Below are 20,964 nucleotides of genomic sequence, written 5' to 3'. Positions count from 1 at the left end.
TTATTAGAGAAATGCAAATAAAAAATCTGAGATACCACCTCACATATCTCAGATTGGCTAAAGTGACGGGAAAAGATAAATGTTGGTGAGGATATGGGAAAAATGGGACACTGGTGCATTGTTAGTAAAATTGTGAAATGATCCAATCATTCTGGAAAGCAGAAGGGAGTTATGTCCAAAGGGCTATAAAACTCTGCCTATCCTTTAACCCAGATGTGCCACTACAAGGTCTATAATCCAAAGAAATCAAGGAGGGAAAAGGACCCACATGTGCAAAAATATGGCATCTTTTTTTTGGTATCAAATAATTTGAATATGAGATGTCCATCAATTGGAGAATAGTTGAATAATCTGTGGTATATGAAGGTAATGGAATTTTATTCTACAAAAAAAAAATGAATTTTATTCTACAAAAAAAAATGAACAAGCTGATTTTTAGATAGAAAGGCCTGAACAGATTTGATTCTGAGGATGCTGATCCTCAGCTGGAATTGATGCTGAGTGAAACAAGCAGAACCAGGAATATATTGTACACAACAGCAAGAACGTGAAATGATCAACTTTGAAAGGCTTCTTTTCAGAGGTTCAGTGATCCAAAGCAATATATATATATAGACTTTGGACAGAAAATGCCATCTGCATCCAGAAAAAGAACATCTACAATGCATTAGTATCACATAGTGTTTTTAAGTTTATTTTTAATACATATTGCTTTATGAATCATGTTGGGAGAGAAAAATCAGAGCAAAAGGGAAAAACCATTGGAGATATAAATGGGACATCAAGTTCAAAATGTCCTGCCGAGGTGTTTCAATTGTGAAACAGCTCAGGAGATCAGGAAGATCAATATACCTGGGAATGGTTTGTAGATAATTGTTTACCTGGGAAATTTATCAGGTCCCAAAATAGCATACAGAACAAAAAATTGACCAATAACAGAGGTATGTTACTAACATTCAATTGAATGTGAGAAAGAAGAGTGCAGAGAGTTTAGAAGAGAGAAAGGAGAAATAAGTGGAGGGATCAGCCTGTCAATATTTATTGTCTGCTATGGACCAAACTCTGTACAAGGCAATGGGCACATACAACGCCACAAGCCAATCTGTGAGCTGAAGGAGCTTGCTATCTGTACCTGTACAAATAAATGGTTTATAAGAAAATTGGATGTAACAAAGTTGTCCCTTGGGCTTCCTGTGTGAAATAACAGTACATGTAAGAGTATATTGAAAGGATCCAGTTCTCCAAAGGTCAAGTATCACTGAGTAGATCTCTGCTCCCTATTCCGGTACTATCTTTCCCACCCACAATTTATTTCCTGATTTCCTTCCCCTTTGCTCACCAGTTCCCTTCTTCCTCCACAGACTTGGTCCCAGTGCCTCAGAAAAACCTCTGCCAACAGACCAGGTCAGTGCTGTTACTGAGAAGGTCAGGGCCTTCTCAACGAATTTCCCCTTTATAGGAAAATGACCCCCTCCCCCAGGTCCAGCACTGAGCAGGTGCCCACCCTGAACTGCCAGATTGCCAGATTGAAATTAATGCGGGGTCACTTCAGTGCCTCACAGGAAGGAGCTTGTGCCCTCCTTGTGGCTTCAATACCCAACATTGGCTGTACTGCACTTAGACTCTTATGTTCCCAGAGTAATGGCTGAGCCATAAACTCTCCTTCGATTCCAAGAGCATCAGGAAGCCACCCAGCCTTGCCCTTCCATCAGAGACTGGACACAAAAGGAACCTCAGTGGTCCTAAAAATGTATCAAATGCAGTGCTCCTCAAAAAATGCAGTCTTAAACCCCAACCTGCCTCCCCAACCCATGACTTCTCAATTGAAAAGAAGCCTTCAGATCCTGAGCACCTTCCTGAGATTGTCCCCAGGCAAAAGAACTGTTCAGTACACTCCACCCAAAGGTCCCAGGCAGAAACGGACCACCAGGATCCCTTTAGGGACTTTTTTAAAGGTGCTTAAATGTAGAGTAAGAAGCTGTATCTGCCCAGCCTACCAGGCTGAGGACCTGCCTTTGCCAAGGAGCACTGCTAGCCAGGTTCCATCCAACTTTGGTCCCTGGGGTCCTGCTTCTTTGGAAGAGAAACCAGAAAGGCACTGGACATTCCTTTTTTGAACAACAAAAGGAACTTTCAGTGATCCAGATTCTTATACACTCAACCCAACATCCCCAGTCAGAAACTGCTGACCACCAGGATCCTTTTGTAGGATCAAGGTTACTTGCAAAGTACTACCAAGAAGCTGCATCTGCCCTGCCTACAAAACTGAGGACCTGCCTTTGCCAACCAATACTTCTAGCCTTGGTCCCTGGATCCCTACTTCATTTGTTGAAAAACTACAAAGGCATGATTGTACATCTTTTTTTCAAAATCTTTGGAAAAGAAAAAATTAAATTTTCATGGCATTGGCTGTGCTGCACCTGATTCTGGATCTTTCCAGAGTAATGGCTGAGCCAATGTCCTTTTACTCCAAGGAGTATCATCCATCCCAACCTTGCCCTTCCATCAGAGGCCAGACACAAAGGGAACCTCAGTGGCCATAAAATTAGTCACTGAATGCAATGTTTTTCCACTTGGCCTCAAAATCTGACTTGCTTTTTCCCCCTGGCAAAGAAGCCTTCAGGTCCTAAGCACCTTCCTGAGGTTTCCCAAGGCAAAAGGATCATTTAGTAGACTCTACCTATAGTCCCCAAGCAGAAACCGCTGATCACCAGGCTTCTTTTAGAGGATTTAAGGTAACTTGTAAAGTACTACCAAGAAGCTGCATCTGCCCTACCTACCATGCCCAGGACCTGCCTTTGCCAAGGAGGACTGCTAGCCAGTTTCCATCCAACCCTGGAGCCCTGCTTCTTTGGAAGAGAAACCAGAAAGGCACTGGACATTCCTTTTTTGAACAACAAAAAGAACTTTAGTGAGACAGATTCTGATAATATTCAACCCAACATCCCCAGTCAGAAATTGCTGACCACCAGCATCCTTTTGTAGGATCAAAGTTACTTGCAAAGTACTACCAAGAAGCTGCATCTGCCCTGCCTACAACACTGAGGACCTGTTTAGGAGGTTTTTGCTTGGGAGCTTAGGAGCACTGCTAGCCAGATTCTACTCAGCCTTAAGTCACCAGGTTTCTGCTCCACTGAGCATTGATAAGGGCAGAGATATTGCAGACACCAATGCCCAGATGAATGAAAAATCTCAAATATGATACTGGACATCTTCATTAGAATTTTGAAAGACAAAAATTTTCATAATTTTTAAATACTTCTGGTGATTTTAAAACTCTCATTTTAGATGTAATTTTTCAATTTTATGTAGAAGGGAACATATGACTGAATTTTTTCCTTTTTAAATAGATTGGGATTTTTTTCCCCTTTAAAATCAACTACATTGATTCACAGTGAGTACCCTGAGACTAAGACTGCAACATTAAGACTGCTGGCAGGGACTTGGCAGCTGCCTCAAGTCCCTAACACCTCCACACCAGTTCTGAGGCATCTATTAGCTAAACATGTAGCCTCAGGGCTCATCACTCAGGAGATATTAAACTCCAACCCAGACCTCTCCAACAGCCACAAGGCAACTGTTGGGACGAACACAGCTTCAGGGCCTTGCTGACCTTCAGGCCATATAAGGTCTCAAAAATCATTTACTAAGGCAACCACAAGCAGTTATGAGCTAAAGGCTAGGCAAAAGCACCTCCCACTGTAAGTTGGTCATTTTGTAGGACAAGTGAATGTTGTTATATGAAGTTGAGAACAGGTTAGGTTCTTAACTTTGCGGGCAGATGTAGTTCCCATATTTCCCTGGCCAGAGTTCATGGGGGGAGTCATCTCCAGAGATGCATTTTTTAGGACTGAAAGATCACTAGGTCAAATGTCAGGCATCTAATTTTATACTGGGCCTGTGATAACTTTAGGCATCTCCTTACTGATGCTCATTATTTTCATTAAAATCCATTTTCGCCAACCAGCAGGCTGGTATGTTGGCATTCCTTTAAGCTTAGCCATCTGACTCAGCAGGATAACCTGAGAAAGATCACCTAAATATAGGACTTCTTCATTCAGATAGTGTGGAATCTGTTTCATATCCTCCCTGGAATCTGGCATTTTAGGGTATTTAATAACTTGGACCCAGTACTACAGCATTTCTAAAAATTGCATTAGTATAACATTCCTAAAAATTGTATCACATTAGAAATGTCCCACTTCATTCCCCCTCAAGCATTTGGGACCTAAACTCATTTGGGGCAAAGGGACGAAGGTCTCATCTTCTGCAGTTACTTCCCGCTGGAAGGGGTCGTAGAGATGTCCCTACTTAGTGGGGTGCAGATTGAGAAGGGGAGATGTGTGACTTAAAGAGATTAGGGGTAGAATCCAGAAGGTGCTGGGTCTCTGAATCAGGTAGAAAGGAGTATCCAGGTGGAGCAAGTAATTGGAAGTTCATGGTCTGGACCCTAGAAGAAATGAAGCTTAGTAGTTGCTTTAAAATGCAAGAACCAAAAATGAGCAGGAAAAGATTGATTAAAATTGGAGTAAGTATGGAGTTCAATAGAAGGAGTAGCCAAGAGACCCCACCCAGAAAAAAAAAAAAACTTGGAGAAAATGTCTCGTATTTATAAAGACTTTTGTTTTGTTTTTTTTAGGATCCTCATATATGGCATTCAACCTTCCCCAGAGTATTGATGTACATAAAGTAGGAGGTGTTGGCAAGGAGACCATCACCACCACTAAAGACTTTAAATGAGCATCTAAGGCTAACCAGTTGTCTAAGAATATAATATGTTGGGGGCAGCTAGGTAGCACAGTGGATAGACACCCTCAGCCCTGAAGTCAAGAGGGCCTGTGTTCAAATCTGTGTGACTCTGGGCAAGTCACTTAACCCCAATTGTCTCAGGAAAAAAAAATGTTGGCCAGGAGTCCAGGGATTCTTGGAGGACTTGGGAGAGAGTGCACCACTTGCTTAGCTGTTTGGTGGTAGATGGCACTCGGATTAGAGAGGATATTTTCATGTTCTAAGTACCCCACCCAGAGAATGAGCCTGACCCTTCCTTTCCTTACAAACCAGAGAACATTCTCTCCAAACACTCACCTCGATCTCATCATGGTAAGGTTGGTGGAGGGAATGTTGGCATTATACATGGAAAAGGAGTATTCAGGCGGCCAAGGTGCATGCACCAAAGTGTGTACAGGATTAGACATTGGATAGAGCAGATGACAGGTTGAGAGGGGTTACAGTCAGAAGCATTCCCCCTAACAGCCATGAGAACTATCAAAGTGAAATTGTACAAGACTCACTTTACAGATAAAAGTGCCGGAGGTCACCTTTGGTAATTGCTTTCTGGCTAGTTCTCCCCAGGGGCCCCTCTAGTTGCATGGCTTTATGTCAACAGGAATGTCTGTTCTCAGGATATTCTGGAGGAGCCTGGGGAGAGGGATGCAGAAGTGTTGTAGGTGAGTTTGCTAAAACACTTTTGGAACAGTTTTGGTACTGCTGTTCTCTCTATAGGTGGTTTATGGTCATAGTATACATATGACATTTTTACATAGTCATAGGTATAGTAAGTGCTCTAGCCCTCATATACAGGTGGCTAAGGTGAAATTAAGACACTTGTGAGAGTGGTTATATGCACTTGCTCCCCCAGTGTTTGTGCTACAAGTCCTTGGCTCCATATCTGGGATGTAAACAAGGCCATCACAGGTTTCTGCACCTGTGATTAGACATGCTGAGCTATGAGAGAGATTTTCTGGCGAGAAAACAAGTAGTTAAGGTCAAGTTGTTGGCAAGAGGGTGGCTACTACTAATGGGGAGGCATTTAGGGTGGAGACCGTGACTCTCAGAAATGTGGCCTTTGCTAAGAGTGCGTCAGGTCAGAGCTGCCGGCTGCCGTGGGGATGTCCACAGCACACATCACAACCTTGGACACTCCTGCTGCCTATGGAGTTTCCTAACCTAACCAAGGAGTTATGGCCCCACTGGAGGGAGCTCCAAAGTAGGGTAAGGAGACCTGAAGAAAGAGCACTGGGAGTAGGGCCCTCATCCTTGGGATGAATGGTTCAAAGGGCACTGAAAAAGATTCAGTAGTTTGAGAGGAAGAAATTAAGTTGGAGAAACTGGAAAGTAAAAAAAGAGAAATGAAAAGGGTTAAAAAAGAACACAGACAAGTTCACCCTGCTCCATACGATACCTTTCCAGTGTTCCAGGGGTTCTGAGGAACAGCAGTTTTAGGTCTTCTCTGGGTTCTCATGAGGAGTGAGGAAGGTCTGGAGAAGCAGAGATAACAGGAGCAGCATGTTGGATTCTAGAAACATGAGTCCAGGTGGGAAGGCTTCTGAGGTTAACAGCAGGGGGGTGGTTAAAAATACCTCATGTGGCCCTTTCCATTTGGTGCCCAGTGGGTAAGCCAAAATTTCAAATATCCTAGGTCCCCCACATTTACTAGGGTGACAATCTGGGGATGAATACCTGCTAGTTTGGGGAGATGTTCACATATTCAGAAAGGGCCTTCGGGGCTCTGCCAAGCTATGGGGCAAACTGGGTGACCAGATACTGTTCTGAATCTACAGAATGTCAGAAACATGGCCGTCCTTGTAAAAGATCAAAAGGGGCTGAGCTCAGTGTTCTCCCCAGGGGCACTGCAGACTCTCAGTAGTCTTATCAGGAGGCTTTTTACCGCTCTTTCCATGTCTGCTTAGGAGGATTCATTTTCTGCCCCTTTCCCCAAGACTGAGGATGCCAGACAGAGAGGAGATAATTACTCTAAGGTGACTCAGCCACAGTTTGGGTTATCTGTAATTTAGTAATTTAGCCTCCAAAGTACTATTGGGGGTCACCATGGAGTCACCTACCTTTCTGTTCCCATCTTCAAAAAAAACTGGACCCATCAGTAAACCATTCATCATCAAGGTTGTTGAGAGAAACATCTCTCAAGCCAGGTCAACTAGAGTAGACTGAATCTAGTTTCCTCACAACTATGAATAATGTCACTGGACTTCGTAGTGTCAGGAAACAAGATGGCAGGGCAAGGAGACACACCCAGAGAGTTAAATTGGGAAGTGTCTAGTAGAGAACCTGATATTTGGTTAGCCTTCTGCTAGTCAGCAACAAGAGGGCCTTTAGCTTCTAGAATGCTCTGAACCCACTGGGGAGCTGTTCAAAACGGTTTTTAACTGTTAGTAAGAACTATAACTGTTGTTCAAAACTACCAAAGCTTTCTCTAACAGCTAGGCTAACTTGTGCAACTTCTGAATGTCCTGAGACAGCATCACTAATAAAAGGCATGTGGAGGACAGTGGCCCCTTCTGGAGAAAAGGGGGTACAAGTTGGTGTATTAATATTTCTTCAGCTTTATAATTCCAAATTTTAAAAAAACAAATAAAAACAGAAAAACAAACAGAAATGGAAGAAAATTACAAATATTGCCCCGTCCCAGCAGAACATCAGGATGATTCAAACTATGTAACAATAAATTTCTTTTTTAAGTAAACATATATAATAGAAAACATTGTATTCATAATGGTGTTTGCTTCCTTTTAAGATTTCTTTTGTTCTTTTCTGTGCACTTTTTGCTTTATCTTTTTGTCCCCCTTTCCTCCCTACTACATCTTCTTGCAGGCTTCAGTTGTGCACAGATATATTTATATAAACCTGTATATCTACATAGTCATGTGGACATACACATAAACTCATTCAAATTTATAAAAAATATTCATATACATATACTTACATACATAAAAACATATACACATGTGTATATACATAGACATATAGACATACATATCTATAACATCTAATTTTTATAGAGCTGACATAATGCAGACCTCTCGATTGAATCTTTTGTAAGTTTAACAGCGTCTAAAATTGATGGTTATCCCTTGATATGATTTTTTTTTCTCATAAATTCTACTTCTGATTCTCATTGTAGTGTTTAATGTATCTTATTTACTATCCCTCTTCTGTTCTTTAAGTTGACTTGCTTTTCCTGGGGATATGGATACCTCACTTTTCTTCCCTCCTCCCCATCCTTTCTTTCTCTATCCTATTTCCATTATCTCCACACTTTATCCCACTTACTTAGTCTAAATACCCTTCTGAACCCCACCTAATCCTATACCCCCCTTTAAATCCTCCTTTATATTTTTCCCAGTAATCTACACACCTTGTCCCACTACCATTATTCTGAATACCCTTCTATACCTCCACCTTATCCTAATTCTTCCCCTCTTGTTTCTTTGTAGATTTTGGACGTGCTGTAGCTTTCATGCTCTTTCTATGTACAAGTGCTTCCAATTTAACCCATTCTCAATGTTTGGAGGTTTTAAGAACTACAAGCAGTCCTCCCATTGAAATGCCTCTAGATCAGTTCTTTCTCTGCAACTCATTTGTGTAACAATTACTATATTTATCTTTGCCTAAACAATATTGCTTTTTTGACTCAGATCATACTCAAATCTTCCCAAGTCTCTCTTTTGGATAACCCAATTAATGATGTCCATTTTACATATATGGCATAAATTTCCATGTACAACACAAATGATTTGTCCATGTTGAATTTCTTTAATCGTGGATATTCAGATTTAGTATTCTTTGCCAAATCCCACTGGAGAAGGCCACAGGATTTAGACTGACATTCAGAAATAGCTTCTTCTATTTTAGCTACCTTATTTTCCAACAGCTGCTGCATCTTCACAAAGAGGGCTTCCATGCAGTTTTCCGAAAACATTTGTGTTTCCCTACCCTGAGCCTGACCCTAGAATCTCAACCAATCTCTTAGGGCCTGAAATCTCCACACCAGTCTTGGGCCAGCTGTTGAACACATGGCATCAAGGGAAATCAGGAGATCCTAGACAAAACCCTAGACCTCTCCCTTTGTCACAGGACAGCTATTGGGAAAACACCAGGTCACAGGGATCACAAGACCCCCATAATGTATAAGGCCTGCAAAATTATTTCCTAAACCAAGCACATGCAATGATGAGCTGAAACCCTAGGTACAAGCACCTCCCACTGCTTTTGAGTTCAATAAGAATTATGTAAGGTCAGTGAATAATGTTATAAATCTCTAAATTGGCCTTAGCAGGAAAAAAGCCCTAGACATTGGGGAAGGGAGAGAAGGAAGTATGGATCTCACTAAAATGGTTTGGAGATCATTTCTTTCCTCTCTATCTTCAGAGTGATGGGGTTAGGGACACCACAAAAGTTAGTTTGGAGATCATTTCTTTATTTTCAGAGTGATGGGGTTAGAGGCACCATAAAAGTTGGGGGGAGGGTTTGTTGTTGTTGTTGAGGCATATCAAGCATTGTCACAAATATCATGAAAGAATTTGCAAACTCAAATGGGGAGGAACATTTACTTACACAATAAACTAATAGGCTAAGTTCCAAAAGAAATGAGCAAAAAGCCAGGATCAAGCAAAAAAAAATTCTAGGGAAAAGTAAGTGAAACCAGATTCTTCCTGTCACTGATATGCTGATTTAATGGCTTAGGTGGAATTAGGAATTGGCCAGGCTCCTCCTTTCTGGGCAAATGAAGAATCCAGAGTTCCAGTTAGTTTTTAGGTCTGAAAGGTCACTAGGCTAAGTGGCCTCCCTCTACAATACATGTGCCTTAAGTTTGGGCATCTTATTATGGATGGTCCTTAGTTTCAGCAATTCCATTATCACCAACCAGGAGGCTGGTATATATTACCCCTATCACTCTTAGCCTTAGCCACCTGGCTCTTCAAAGTAACCTGAGCAAGATTACCTAAATACAGTTTTCTTACATTCAGACATCTCTTATATACATCATCCCCTAAATTTGGCAGCACCTAGCATTTTAGGGATTTTAGTACTTGGGATCTGTTACTATAGCATTGCTGAAAGTTGCATTAGGATACCATTTCTCAGGATTATACCAGAAATACCCCTATCATTTCCAGAATTCAAAGACTGGAGAGCCAAATTCATTTGGGGCAAAGAATGCATGATCTCATCTTCTGGAGGTAACTCTTGCTGGAAGGGGTTATAGAGATGTCCCTGCCTAACAAGGTCCAGATTGAGGAGTGTTGATGTGTAACTTAAAAAGACTATCAGCAGCTTCTCGGGGATACTAGATCTCTCCATCAGGTACAAGATGGTGTCCAAGTTCTCTAAGCAGCTGGAAGTTCATGTCTTGGAACCTAAAAAGAAATAAAGTTCACAAGCTGATTAAAAATGCAGAGACAAAAAAATGAACAGGAGCACAATAATTAAAATTGGAGTAAGTATGAGGATCAGCAGGGACAATAGTCAAGAGCCCCCCAAGAGGAAGACTTTGGGGGGAGATGAGGCTTTATGAATGTCTCACAGTCATCCAGTCTTTTTCTAGGATCAGCACTGTAATGTGGGAGGAAGTATTTAATTTTGAGAAAGGAGAAATGAAAAGAAGAGGTAAAGGGGACACAGACAAGCTTAACCTTCTCCATGCAATACACATCCAGTATTATAAAGGGTCCTGGGGAAGGGTAGTGTCAGGGCATGTCTGGGATCACATGAGGACTCAGGAAAGTTTGAAGAAGCAGAGATAAGAGGAGTAGCATGTTGGATTCTAGAACTGTAAGTCCAGCTGGGAAGGGCTCTGAAGTTAACAGCAGGAGGATGGTTAAAATGATCCTTTGTGGTTCTTTCCTGTTTTGTGCCCAGTGGGTCAGCACTTTAGTAGGTCCTCCAGATTTATTGGGGTGACAATATGGGGTTGGGCATTTTCTGGCTGGGGAGATGTCCACGCATATTCCCAGAGGGCCTTCTGGCCTGTGTCAAACTGTAAGACAACCTGAAGGATCAGATGCTGTTCTGAATCTACTAGAAGATCAGAGGTGAAGAAAAGCTGCCCATGTGAACATTCAAAGGGGCTAAGCTATTATTAGGAAGTTATTTACCTTGTCCTTGTGAGTAACCAGGCACCGCTTAATAAGTAGTCACTGGAGAGAGCCTTTTTTTTTTTTTTTCCTTTTTTTATTATTAAAGCTTTTTATTTTCAAAACATATGCAAAGATAATTTTTCAACATTGATCCTTGCATAACCTTGTGTTTTAGATTTTCCCTTCTCCTTTCCCCTTCCCTATATGGCAAGCAATCCAATATATGTTATATATGTTAAAATATATGTTAAATCCAATATTTTAAGCATATTTGTATAATACTGTACAAGAAAAATCAAATCAAAAAGGAAAGAAAATGAATAAGAAAACAAAATGCAAGCAAACAAAAAGGGTGAGAATGTTACGTTGTCAACCACACTCAGTTCCCCCAGTCTCTCTCTGGGTGTAGATGACTCTCTTCATCACAAGTTCGTTAGAACTGGCCTGAATTATCTCCAAAAAATAATGCATACTTTTATGTTGAATATACATTGTTGACATTGTTTTTCCTCTATCTCTTTCAACAAGAACTGATTCTTGTTTTCTTGATTAACAGAACAATAAATCGAGACTTATTCTTTAGATTCTGAAATATGCTCACATTGAAAATTTAAGACCAAGCAGGATGAAACGCTCGATACTATGAAGTATGTGGCTTATGTGGAAAGGATTGTAGGATGTGGACATTTTTTAAATGTTTCATCACTCAAGAATTTTATGTTGTAATCTCTCACTTGGAATTCATTCAGCAGAATAGCTGAAAATAAGTCATTCTTGATACATAGGGACAAGATCTAGATTTGCATTTTTCTTGGTATGGGCAATACCTGATGGAGGAAACTAGACCAATGCAGGTCAGTACCCTCTTTGTAACTTACATTTATAGAGAGTAGAAGTTGGCATGAGAGGCTAGAACAATCCATGCTCCTCAGTGCCACTTATAGGTCCTCCCTCAGCCATTCTCTCTCTCAGGAACTTCTTCCTTGAGGACCACTCAATCCAGATTGACCAACCACTTCAAAGTCAGCGAGCTACTGTCTACTGTCCTTTAGAACACTACTCCATTCTTGTCCTGTTCCTAGGGTGCTTCTAAATACATATTGATACATCACAGCCTCGATTTAACCTCACATTTCTTCAATTAAATCATTTCACATCTTTTCCCCTATCTTACATACAAAAAAGGTCAAATCTTTAATTTCACACACACACACACACACACACACACACACCACTTGTATGTTCATGCATTTTGGGATTGCTTTGTTTGATGACAATTTATGGTCACTCTACCTTTGTCTTGAAACCCCAAATCCTTTCTATGCCCTTGTTGTGACCTGTCTCATAAGCCCATGATGCCTGCACTGACTCCACTCTTTCCCTTTTCCTTTTCGTGACTTCTTGTTAAAGTGATTCAATTCCATACAGACTCTCTCAATTCCTTTTTCCTTTCATGCTACTTCCATTTCCAAGTCTAATTCTGGGATCATTCCCATTATCTACTGTCTTCATTCCATCATACTGCTAAATGAAGCTGGAGAAAAATCCAGAAACCATGCTGACTGTTCTACTGCAACTGGATCTCATATCATCTCACCAAGGCCTTTCCAGCTCAAAGGAAAACTTTGATACCGCCTGCATGAACTCATTACCCTATTCTCCATGCCAGTTCTTCTAAACTTTTGCTTCCTCAAACTTGCCTCATCTTTTCTTGAATTCTGCTTCTTCCTCTACTTTATCTCACATTACCCAGATGCTTTCAGCCACTCTTACTTTCTTCACGTCACTCCAGTGAAGAAGTGGACCTCTTCTCCTTGCAAACAAACCTCTCTCCATACACAAAGGATCCCAATCTAGCCCATCTTCTCCAGTGTTACCTTCTCTGTCTTCTCACTCACTCATTTTACTGACTACAAGCATGGCCATCTCCCCATGCTTAACTGGAATCCCTTGTTCTATCCTTCCCTGATAGATATCTCCTCTCTCTGGCCCTTTGAGGTTCAACTTCCAGAGAAAATCAACTAGAATTAATGCTTCTATTTCCTCTCACTCTCTTCTAAAGTGTCTGCAAGGAAATTTCTGACCTCACCATTCAATTGAAACCACTCCCTCCAAAGTTAATACTGATTAACACTGATTTCTCCTTCATTGCCAGAACCAATGGCCATTTCTCAGTCCTTAAGCTTCTTGATCTCTTTGCATGCTCTGACATTGCCAAACACCCTCTTCTCCTAAATACTCTTTTCTAGCTTTACCACTATGGCACCATTTGATCCTACCTGTTTCACTACCTGTTTCCTTTTCAGCATCTCTCTTTGTTAGTTCTTTGTCCAGGGTGTGCTCAGTTAACATTAGTGAATGTGTTCCCCAGAGCTTTGTCCTAAGGCTTTTTTTCTTCTCCCATGAAATCTTTTCACTTAGTGATCTCATCAGCTTTGATCAATTAAAAGATCATCTCTAAACTGATGATTCTCCAACCTACTCATCCATCTCTACTCTCTCTCCTAACATTCAGAATTCACATCCCAACTATCTCCTGGATATCTCAAATGGGATTTTCTGTACACATCTTAAATTCAACATACCCCAAACTCAACTCATAACCTTGCTTCACAAAACTTCTATGTGAAGGGCACCATTTATCCTGCTAGTTAATCTGGACCTAGGCTGAAAACCTAGAAATCATCATGGAATTCTCACTCTTTTTCACCCCCTCATTCCACATCCAAACTATTACCTTGTCCTGATACTTTTAACCATTGTGACATTTCTATCATATGTACCCTTCTAGCATTTGGTATTGCTACAATCCTGGGGCAAATACCCTTCCTCCCATGCAGCAATAGCCTACTTATCCAAGTTTCTTTTCACTCTGGTCCTTCCATCAGTCCAATTAATTTTCCAAAGCACAGATTTATGTCACTTCCTCAATCCCCAACTCAATTAACTTCAGTGACTCCCTATGTCCTCTATGATCAAAGATAAAATTTTGTGTAGCAGTCAACCTTCCCTATCTTTCCCCTATCTTTCCTCCCCTATCTTTCCAACCTTCTTAACCCTTATTTCCTCCCACTAATTATGGAATTCAGTGAAAGGGAACTCCCTACTTTGCATTACGTTCCAAGGGCACAGGTCTAAGAAGTGACAGAAGAGCGAACTAGAATCTGTCAGATCATATTGCCACTACAACCCTCAAAGCCCACCCAACCAAGATCTTCCCTCCTCTGTCTTCTTTCCAGTATTCTTCTACCTCCTATCACATGTTAACATATTCTCAAATTCAGTGGCACTAGTCTCATTGCTACTTTTCACATGAGATATAGCCTCTCCTGTCTCTTGAGCATTTTCAGTGGCTGTCCCTCATGCCTGCAATTCTCTCCTTCTTTATCTCTGCCTCCTGGATTCCCTGACTTCCTCTAAGTTTCCGCAGAAATGCCACTTTCTATCACAATCCTTGAATTTTTACCCCATCATCTGAATACCTTCTTGCATGGATTATGTCCAATTGTTCCATAGAGAGCTAGGTAAAGAAAGGACCCAGGGAAATCATGGATGATAGATTGGGTAGAAGGTCAAAGGGATTCTGATTTTTGTCACAATGAATAGGAATATCCTCTTGAATCAAATAGGCCTATAAAGTTGAAATGGTTAAGTGCAGAAGCGGCCCCCAAAGAGATTGTTTTTCTTCCTCCAAATTCTCCATGAGATTTATTAATGATCTCTCTCCTTTTGGGAAGGTTTCACTAGATGAGAAGCTGCTGGTTGGGTGCAGAAAGTAAGGGAAGAAAATAAGTCTTTAATAATCACTTCCTATGATTCATGCATGGTGCTAAGTGCTTTACAAAATCATCTCATTTCATTCTCACAACAAATCTAGGAAATTTTGTTTTCGAGGAAGGTGAGGAGGATTAAGGTTGTATAAATTGACCAAGGATTACACAGTCAGTCAAATTGGAGCCAGGACTTGATCTGAGGTCTTCCTGATCCTGAGTCCTATATATTATGCATTGTACAACTCCACCATTGTGGATAATAACTTCAAAGGTGTGAATGAAGATAAAATATTTTAGGGAAGATAGAAGAGAAAGAAGAAGCTGTCAATTTTTGTTGCCTTATCAATAAAGAAACCATATGTCTATCTTTGATTTTACATGAATCGGAAAGAGAAAAAATTAAAGCTGAATCAAAAAGTTTTATAGAGAAGCCTATCAAATTCCCCTTATGTATTCACACTGAACACAAACATTTTCCCTTATTAATTGGCAGAGAAAGACTAGAATTTTTAAAGTTCAACATTGGGAGATATTTTTAATCTTTGGTACAGATGCACTGTAGTTGGAAGAGTGACAACAAAACTGTTGAATGAGAATCATTAGGAAATACAGTTTGAAACACAATTAAGCAAAGTGGTCTTAGTAATGTAATATAAAAACTTCCTCTCTTTGAACAAATACTCCAGCCTGCAATGATAAAGATGATTGGAAGACGGTAAGTGTTACAAAGGCAAAATGGTGCCTTAGGATTTCAGGTATACCTTACAAACCCTTAGTAGGATAAAAGGCCTGGAGTTTCATCAGTCCAGTTTTGCATGAGAGAGAGACAGAGAGACAGAGACAGAGACAGAGACAGAGAGACAAACAGAAGAAAAAGCATTATTTTTATTAACTTACTAGACTTAATTTTTGCTGGGGTATTATGTTCTTCCTGAGCAAGCTGGGAGCCACAGAGATCCCAACACAGGCTGGAACTTGACTAGCTAAGAGTGCAACCTGCTTCCTCTTCTGCCAGATGTTCTTATAGGTAAGACTCCTCATGGTACCTACTTTTGTAGTAGTGGGATGCCAGAATATATGTAGGAAAGAGGGAATAAGAGAGTTTGTATCTCTTCATAGGGGTATATTTTTGTGGGAGCAAATTATCCCTAGAGCTCAATATGAGACATTCCTTGTGCCAGAAATAGGAGACAGAGTTGCTTCTTCCTCTGTCAATGGGGGAGCAGCTAGGATACAATTTATACCTTGAGAGAGGACTCTCTCATGTATACTCTGGGGAGGAAATACAAATCCCCTGAGCCTCAGATACTTTCAAAATTGATTTTTGTTCTTGTTCCTAATAAGCTGAGTTGTGAAATTAAAGCATATTGAGTGAACTCTCAGAAATTTTGTGATTTGGGCTGTCTGAGAGAAGCTACTCACCCTGCACTAAAGAACTGTTGCTTGAAACCACAGGAAATGAGTGACTTTTACCTTTAAAGATACATTCTTTTTCTGACAGATACTTTGTTACAATGTTACTGGAAGGATAGCTCTCTTCTCCCCCTCCCCCACCTCCCTTCTCCATTTCATCTCTTCCTACAAGTATGTTTCTTTGTTGCTCTCTTTGGATTACTTTTAATGATGAGCTGAAACACGATGAGTAAGGAGGAAACGGAAAAAGGGACTTGAAAGAATTGATCACTTTAATCAATTGTGTTGAGTATTAACTGGATACTATAAAGCAAAACCCAGCAAGGAGACAAGAACTAGATTTACAAAAAGTACTCTAAGCTGAATAAAATTTGGCTATTAGGCCTTCTGGGGCTGCTATTCCTTTATTGGAAGGATGGCTAGTTATTGGAACCAGAGTTCTCAACACTTTATTTATTTATTTATTTATTTTAAATGTATGTTACTTAAACAATAAGAAAAAAGAAAGTCATATGTCAGCTGAACATCAGGAAGAACTCAAAATATCTTAACAAAACCAGTTCAAGAAAGTACATATTAATCAAAAAAATAATATTCATGAGTGTCCATCTTTTACTCCTTGTAAATTCTTTTCTCTGCTGTGCACCTTTTTTACTTTATTCTTTTCCCCCCTTTCATCTCCCCCATCCCCAAGCAGATTATAGTTTGAAAATGATATATTTATATGTGGATACACACACACACACACACACACCCCTTTCCTATCCCTGCTTTCTCTGCTTTAATTCTGCTCTTTAACATGTCTTGCTATTACTTCACCTTCCTCCATTTATAATCCCTCACTTGTCTTCTTCCCTAACACTTTGCTTCCTGTCCACCCATTCCCTCCCCTTTATTTCTGTCTAGATTTTGGAGGGTGTTATACCCTTCATGTTATATATGTAGTGTTATCTATTTAATCCATTCCTGATATATTTTCAGAACTACAAACCCTTCTTCCCTCTTCAAATGCATTTGTGTCTATTCTTCCTCTGCACATCATTTGTATAACATATTACTATTTTTTACCTTCACTCTGCCCCAATCTTTCTTTTGAGTTGCCCTATTGTCGAAGTCAATCTTAAACATGTGCTATATACTCCCTATATTAAAAAAAAAAAAAAAAAAAAAAAAAAGCAATTTGTCCATGCTGAGTTCCTGGAAATTGATTTTTCAATCAATTGAAAAATGTGTTAAATTTTCTATTAAGTTCCCATTTGGTTGATAGAAAGTCCTAAAAATCTTCAAGTTCATAATTATTTTGCTAGATATGTTATTTTTGGCTCCAAGTCTAAGTGATTATCAGTAGATATGACTTCATGACCTGCTATTATTGTGGTAGTTAAGAAATCCTGTACAATTCTAATTGTAGCTCCAGCATATTTGAATTGATTTTTTTCTTGTTTCTTGCAATTTTTTCTCTTTGTGCCCTCTTCATGGCTCAGACACTTGGCCTTGGCTCTGCTGCAGATATGCACATTACTCTGGCTGTACCCAGTGCTTCTCAAAGTGGAGCCCCCAAATCAAACCTGTCTTTCACACCTCCTACTCATACCTGGAAAAGAAGCCTTCATATGCCGAGCACTTTCCTGAGATTGCCTCCAAGCATTCCACCTGAAGGGCCCAGGCAGAAAGTGGTGACTACCAGGCTTTCCAGGAATTCTTCAAAAAGTTACTTGCAAGGTACTACTAAGTACCTGCATCTTCCCTGCCTGTGAGGCTGACAATTAGCCTTTACCTTTTCAGTGCTAGCCAGGTTCCACCCAGTCTTGGTCCCTGGGTCTCTGGTAGATTTGATGAAAAATCTGAAAGGCACTGGACATTGGCTTCTTTTTGAAAACTTTTAAAAAATAAACATTTACAATTTTTTGAGACAATTCTTTTTACTTGCTCATCCTCTCCTTCCCCTCTTCCCCTGCACTGGAAAAGCTTTTTCTTGCCTCTTTTTTTTATAGCAGACAGTTTGCATCATTCTACTTCTCTTTTCCTTTTCTCCCAATATATTCCTCTCTCACCTCTTAATTTTGTCATTTTTTTTTTAGAGAAAGATACTGTTCCTTCATATTTAACTCACACCCATACCCTCCATCCATATATACTCCTCCAAACTACCCTAATAATGAGAATATTCTAATGATTATTCTCCAATGTGGGAATGTAAAAGATAAACCTTATGAAGTACCTTATGATATAACTTTCCTGATTACCTCCTTATACTTCTCCAGAGTCTTGTATTTCAAAATCAAATTTTCCATTCAAGTCTGATCTTTTCATCATGAATATTGGAATATTCTCTGTTTCATTGAATGGCCACCTTTTCCTCTGAAGAATTATACTCAGTTTTTCTGGGTAGATGATTCTAGATTGCAATCGTAGCTCCACTGCTTTCCAGAATATCATATTCTAAGCCCTTCAGTCCTTTAATGCAGAAACTACTAAATCTTTTGTTATCCTGACTGTAGCCTCACTATACTGGAACTGTCTCTTTCTGGTTGCTTGCAATATTTTCTCTTTGATGTGAGAGTTCCAGAATTCAGCTATAATATTCCTGAGAGTTTTTATTTTGGAATCTCTTTCAAAGGGCAATTAGTGGGTTCTTTCAATTCCATTTTATCCTCGGGTTCTAGAATATCAAAACAATTTTCCTTGATAATTTCTTGAAAGGTGATATCCAAGCTCTTTTTTTGATCATGACATTCAGGTAGACCAATAATTTTTTAATCTATTTTCCAGGTCAGTTGTTTTTCCAATAAGATATTTCACCTTTTCTATATTTTTTCATGGTGGGGGGGGACATTGTTTTATATCTTGATTTCTCATAAAGTCATTAAGCTTCCATTTGCTCAATTATTTTCCTCAGTGAGCTTTTGTACCTCCTTTCCTGATTGACCAATTTTGCTTTTGAAGGCATTCTTCTCATTAGCTTTTTGCATTTCCTTTTGCACCTCTCTCAATTCTTTCCCTAATTTTTCTTCTATCACTCTTACTTGATTTTCAAAGTCCCCTTTGAGCTCTTCAATGGCCTGAGACCAATTCTTATTTTCCTTGGAGGCTTTAGGCAATAGGAGTTTTGATTCTGTTATCTTCTGTGTGTGTTTTGATTCTCTGTCACTATAATAACTTTCAGTGGTCAAACTTTTTTTTGTTGTTGTTGTTTCTTGCACATTTTACTAGCCTTATTGGCTTTTAACTATTTGTTGTTGTTGTTGTTTGTTTTTGTTTTGTTTTGTTTTGTTTAAGTAGGGCTCTCTTTCAAGGTAAAGGGTGCATTGTCCCAACCTTCAGGGATTTTGTGAAGCTGCTTTCAAAGATCCTTGTAGGAAATCTGATCATAAGCACTCTTTTCTGCCCTGACGCTGTTTAGATGTGCCCGTGCCTCACTATAGTTATAAGAGCTAGCCAGGGTGCTGGCCAGGGCTGGGGCTCTGGCTCTGCTGACAGGGGCTGGGTTGGGATTGCACACCAGACCCTCTCTCCACTGACCAATGCTGCTGATTCAGAGGTCCTACTTTGCTGAAGCTGGGGTCCAGGTTAGAGCTGGGGCCAGAGTGAGCCTATGCTAGGATTGCCTGGTAGGCTCCCATTCTTCTCCCACAGACCTTTTCTGCTGACCTTCCAACCTCTATTTGTGTCCTTGGGCTGAGAGTTCTGGAAGCCACTAGAACTTCCACTGATTCAAAGGCTGGGCTAGGCTACATTTGGGACTGCACATGCAGTCCCACCTTGGTATGCTAAGTGTGCTGAGCTTCTAAGTTGCCTTCAACTGGAAAATGTTCTACTCCATCTTTTTTAGTGTTCTGATGCTCTAAAATTTGTTTAGAATCACTATTTAAAGTAATTTGGAGCAGTTTGGGGGGAGAGGTTGGTCAAGTTCCAGCCTTTACACTTACAATTTTGGCTTTGCCTCCTTTTTATTTTAATAGTTTTTTTCCCCCCAAATACATGGAAAGTTTTCAACATTGATTTTTGCAAAACTTTTTTGTTCCCAATATTTCTCCCTCCCTCCCTTAATCTCTCTCTCCCCAAGACAGAAAACAATCTAAGTTAAATAACTTCAAGTCCTTTAAACACATAAATACATTTATCATGTAGTGCAATACAAATCATATCCAAAGGGGGAGGGGAACAATACAGAGAAGAAGGAAAAAAAAAAAAAACAAGAATCAAACAACAAAAAGGTGAAAATTTTATGCTGTGATCCATATTTAGTTTCCATAGTTCTCTCTCTGGATATTGATGGCAATTTCCATTCCAAGTTTTTTGGATTTGCATTGGATCACAGCATTGCCGAAAAGAGCCAAGTCCATCATCAGTTGATCATCACATGATCTTGTTAACTGTGTACAATGTTCTTTTGGTTCTGATCATTTCACTCGGCATCAGTTCATGTTAAGTCTTTCTAAGCTTTTCTGAAATCATGTTCATCATTCTTATAGAACAAAAATTATATTCTGTTATATTCATATATCATTCCCCAACTGATGGTAATCCACTCTACTGCCAGTTCCTTGACACTAGGAAAAAAATAAAAAGGCTGCTACAAATTTTTTGCTCATCCGTATTCTTTTTCCTTTTTTATGATCTCTTTGGGATACACATCCAGTAGACACTAGGTCTACTGCTAGATCAATGGATATGTACAATTTTAAAGCCTTTTAGGCATGGTATAATGCAATATTTCATCAAAAAAGAAAATAAAACACAATTTGCATTAAGCAGTTGAAATAAAGTTACCTTGCAAGACCAAGTTTTCTGTGTCTCAGATTCTTATGTCCTAGACCCCAATCCCAACTTTGCCCATTTTCTCTTCCTCAAAATTGGATATTTGGAAGAGATTTTTAAAATGTGTCTATATTGTATTCCTA

The 20,964-nt window shown here is 39.8% G+C and overlaps 1 long non-coding RNA gene across 2 annotated transcripts; it reads right to left on the bottom strand.

Moving 5' to 3' along the window:
- Positions 1 to 1,037: 1,037 nt before the first annotated feature.
- LOC116422386 lies at positions 1,038 to 7,159 on the bottom strand. 2 transcript variants are annotated; one of them, XR_004233001.1, is made up of 3 exons: positions 6,843 to 7,159; positions 6,182 to 6,257; positions 1,038 to 4,450 (listed from the first exon to the last, which is right to left on the bottom strand). It is a non-coding gene; the product is annotated as an uncharacterized LOC116422386 (long non-coding RNA). The 2 variants fall into 2 exon arrangements; XR_004233000.1 differs by having other exon boundaries at positions 1,038 to 6,257.
- Positions 7,160 to 20,964: the final 13,805 nt, after the last annotated feature.

The sequence above is a fragment of the Sarcophilus harrisii genome, chromosome 3 (genome assembly GCF_902635505.1).
Source record: "Sarcophilus harrisii chromosome 3, mSarHar1.11, whole genome shotgun sequence".
In the NCBI taxonomy this organism is placed as follows: domain Eukaryota; kingdom Metazoa; phylum Chordata; class Mammalia; order Dasyuromorphia; family Dasyuridae; genus Sarcophilus; species Sarcophilus harrisii.
This window is presented reverse-complemented; position numbering and strand designations above follow the sequence as displayed.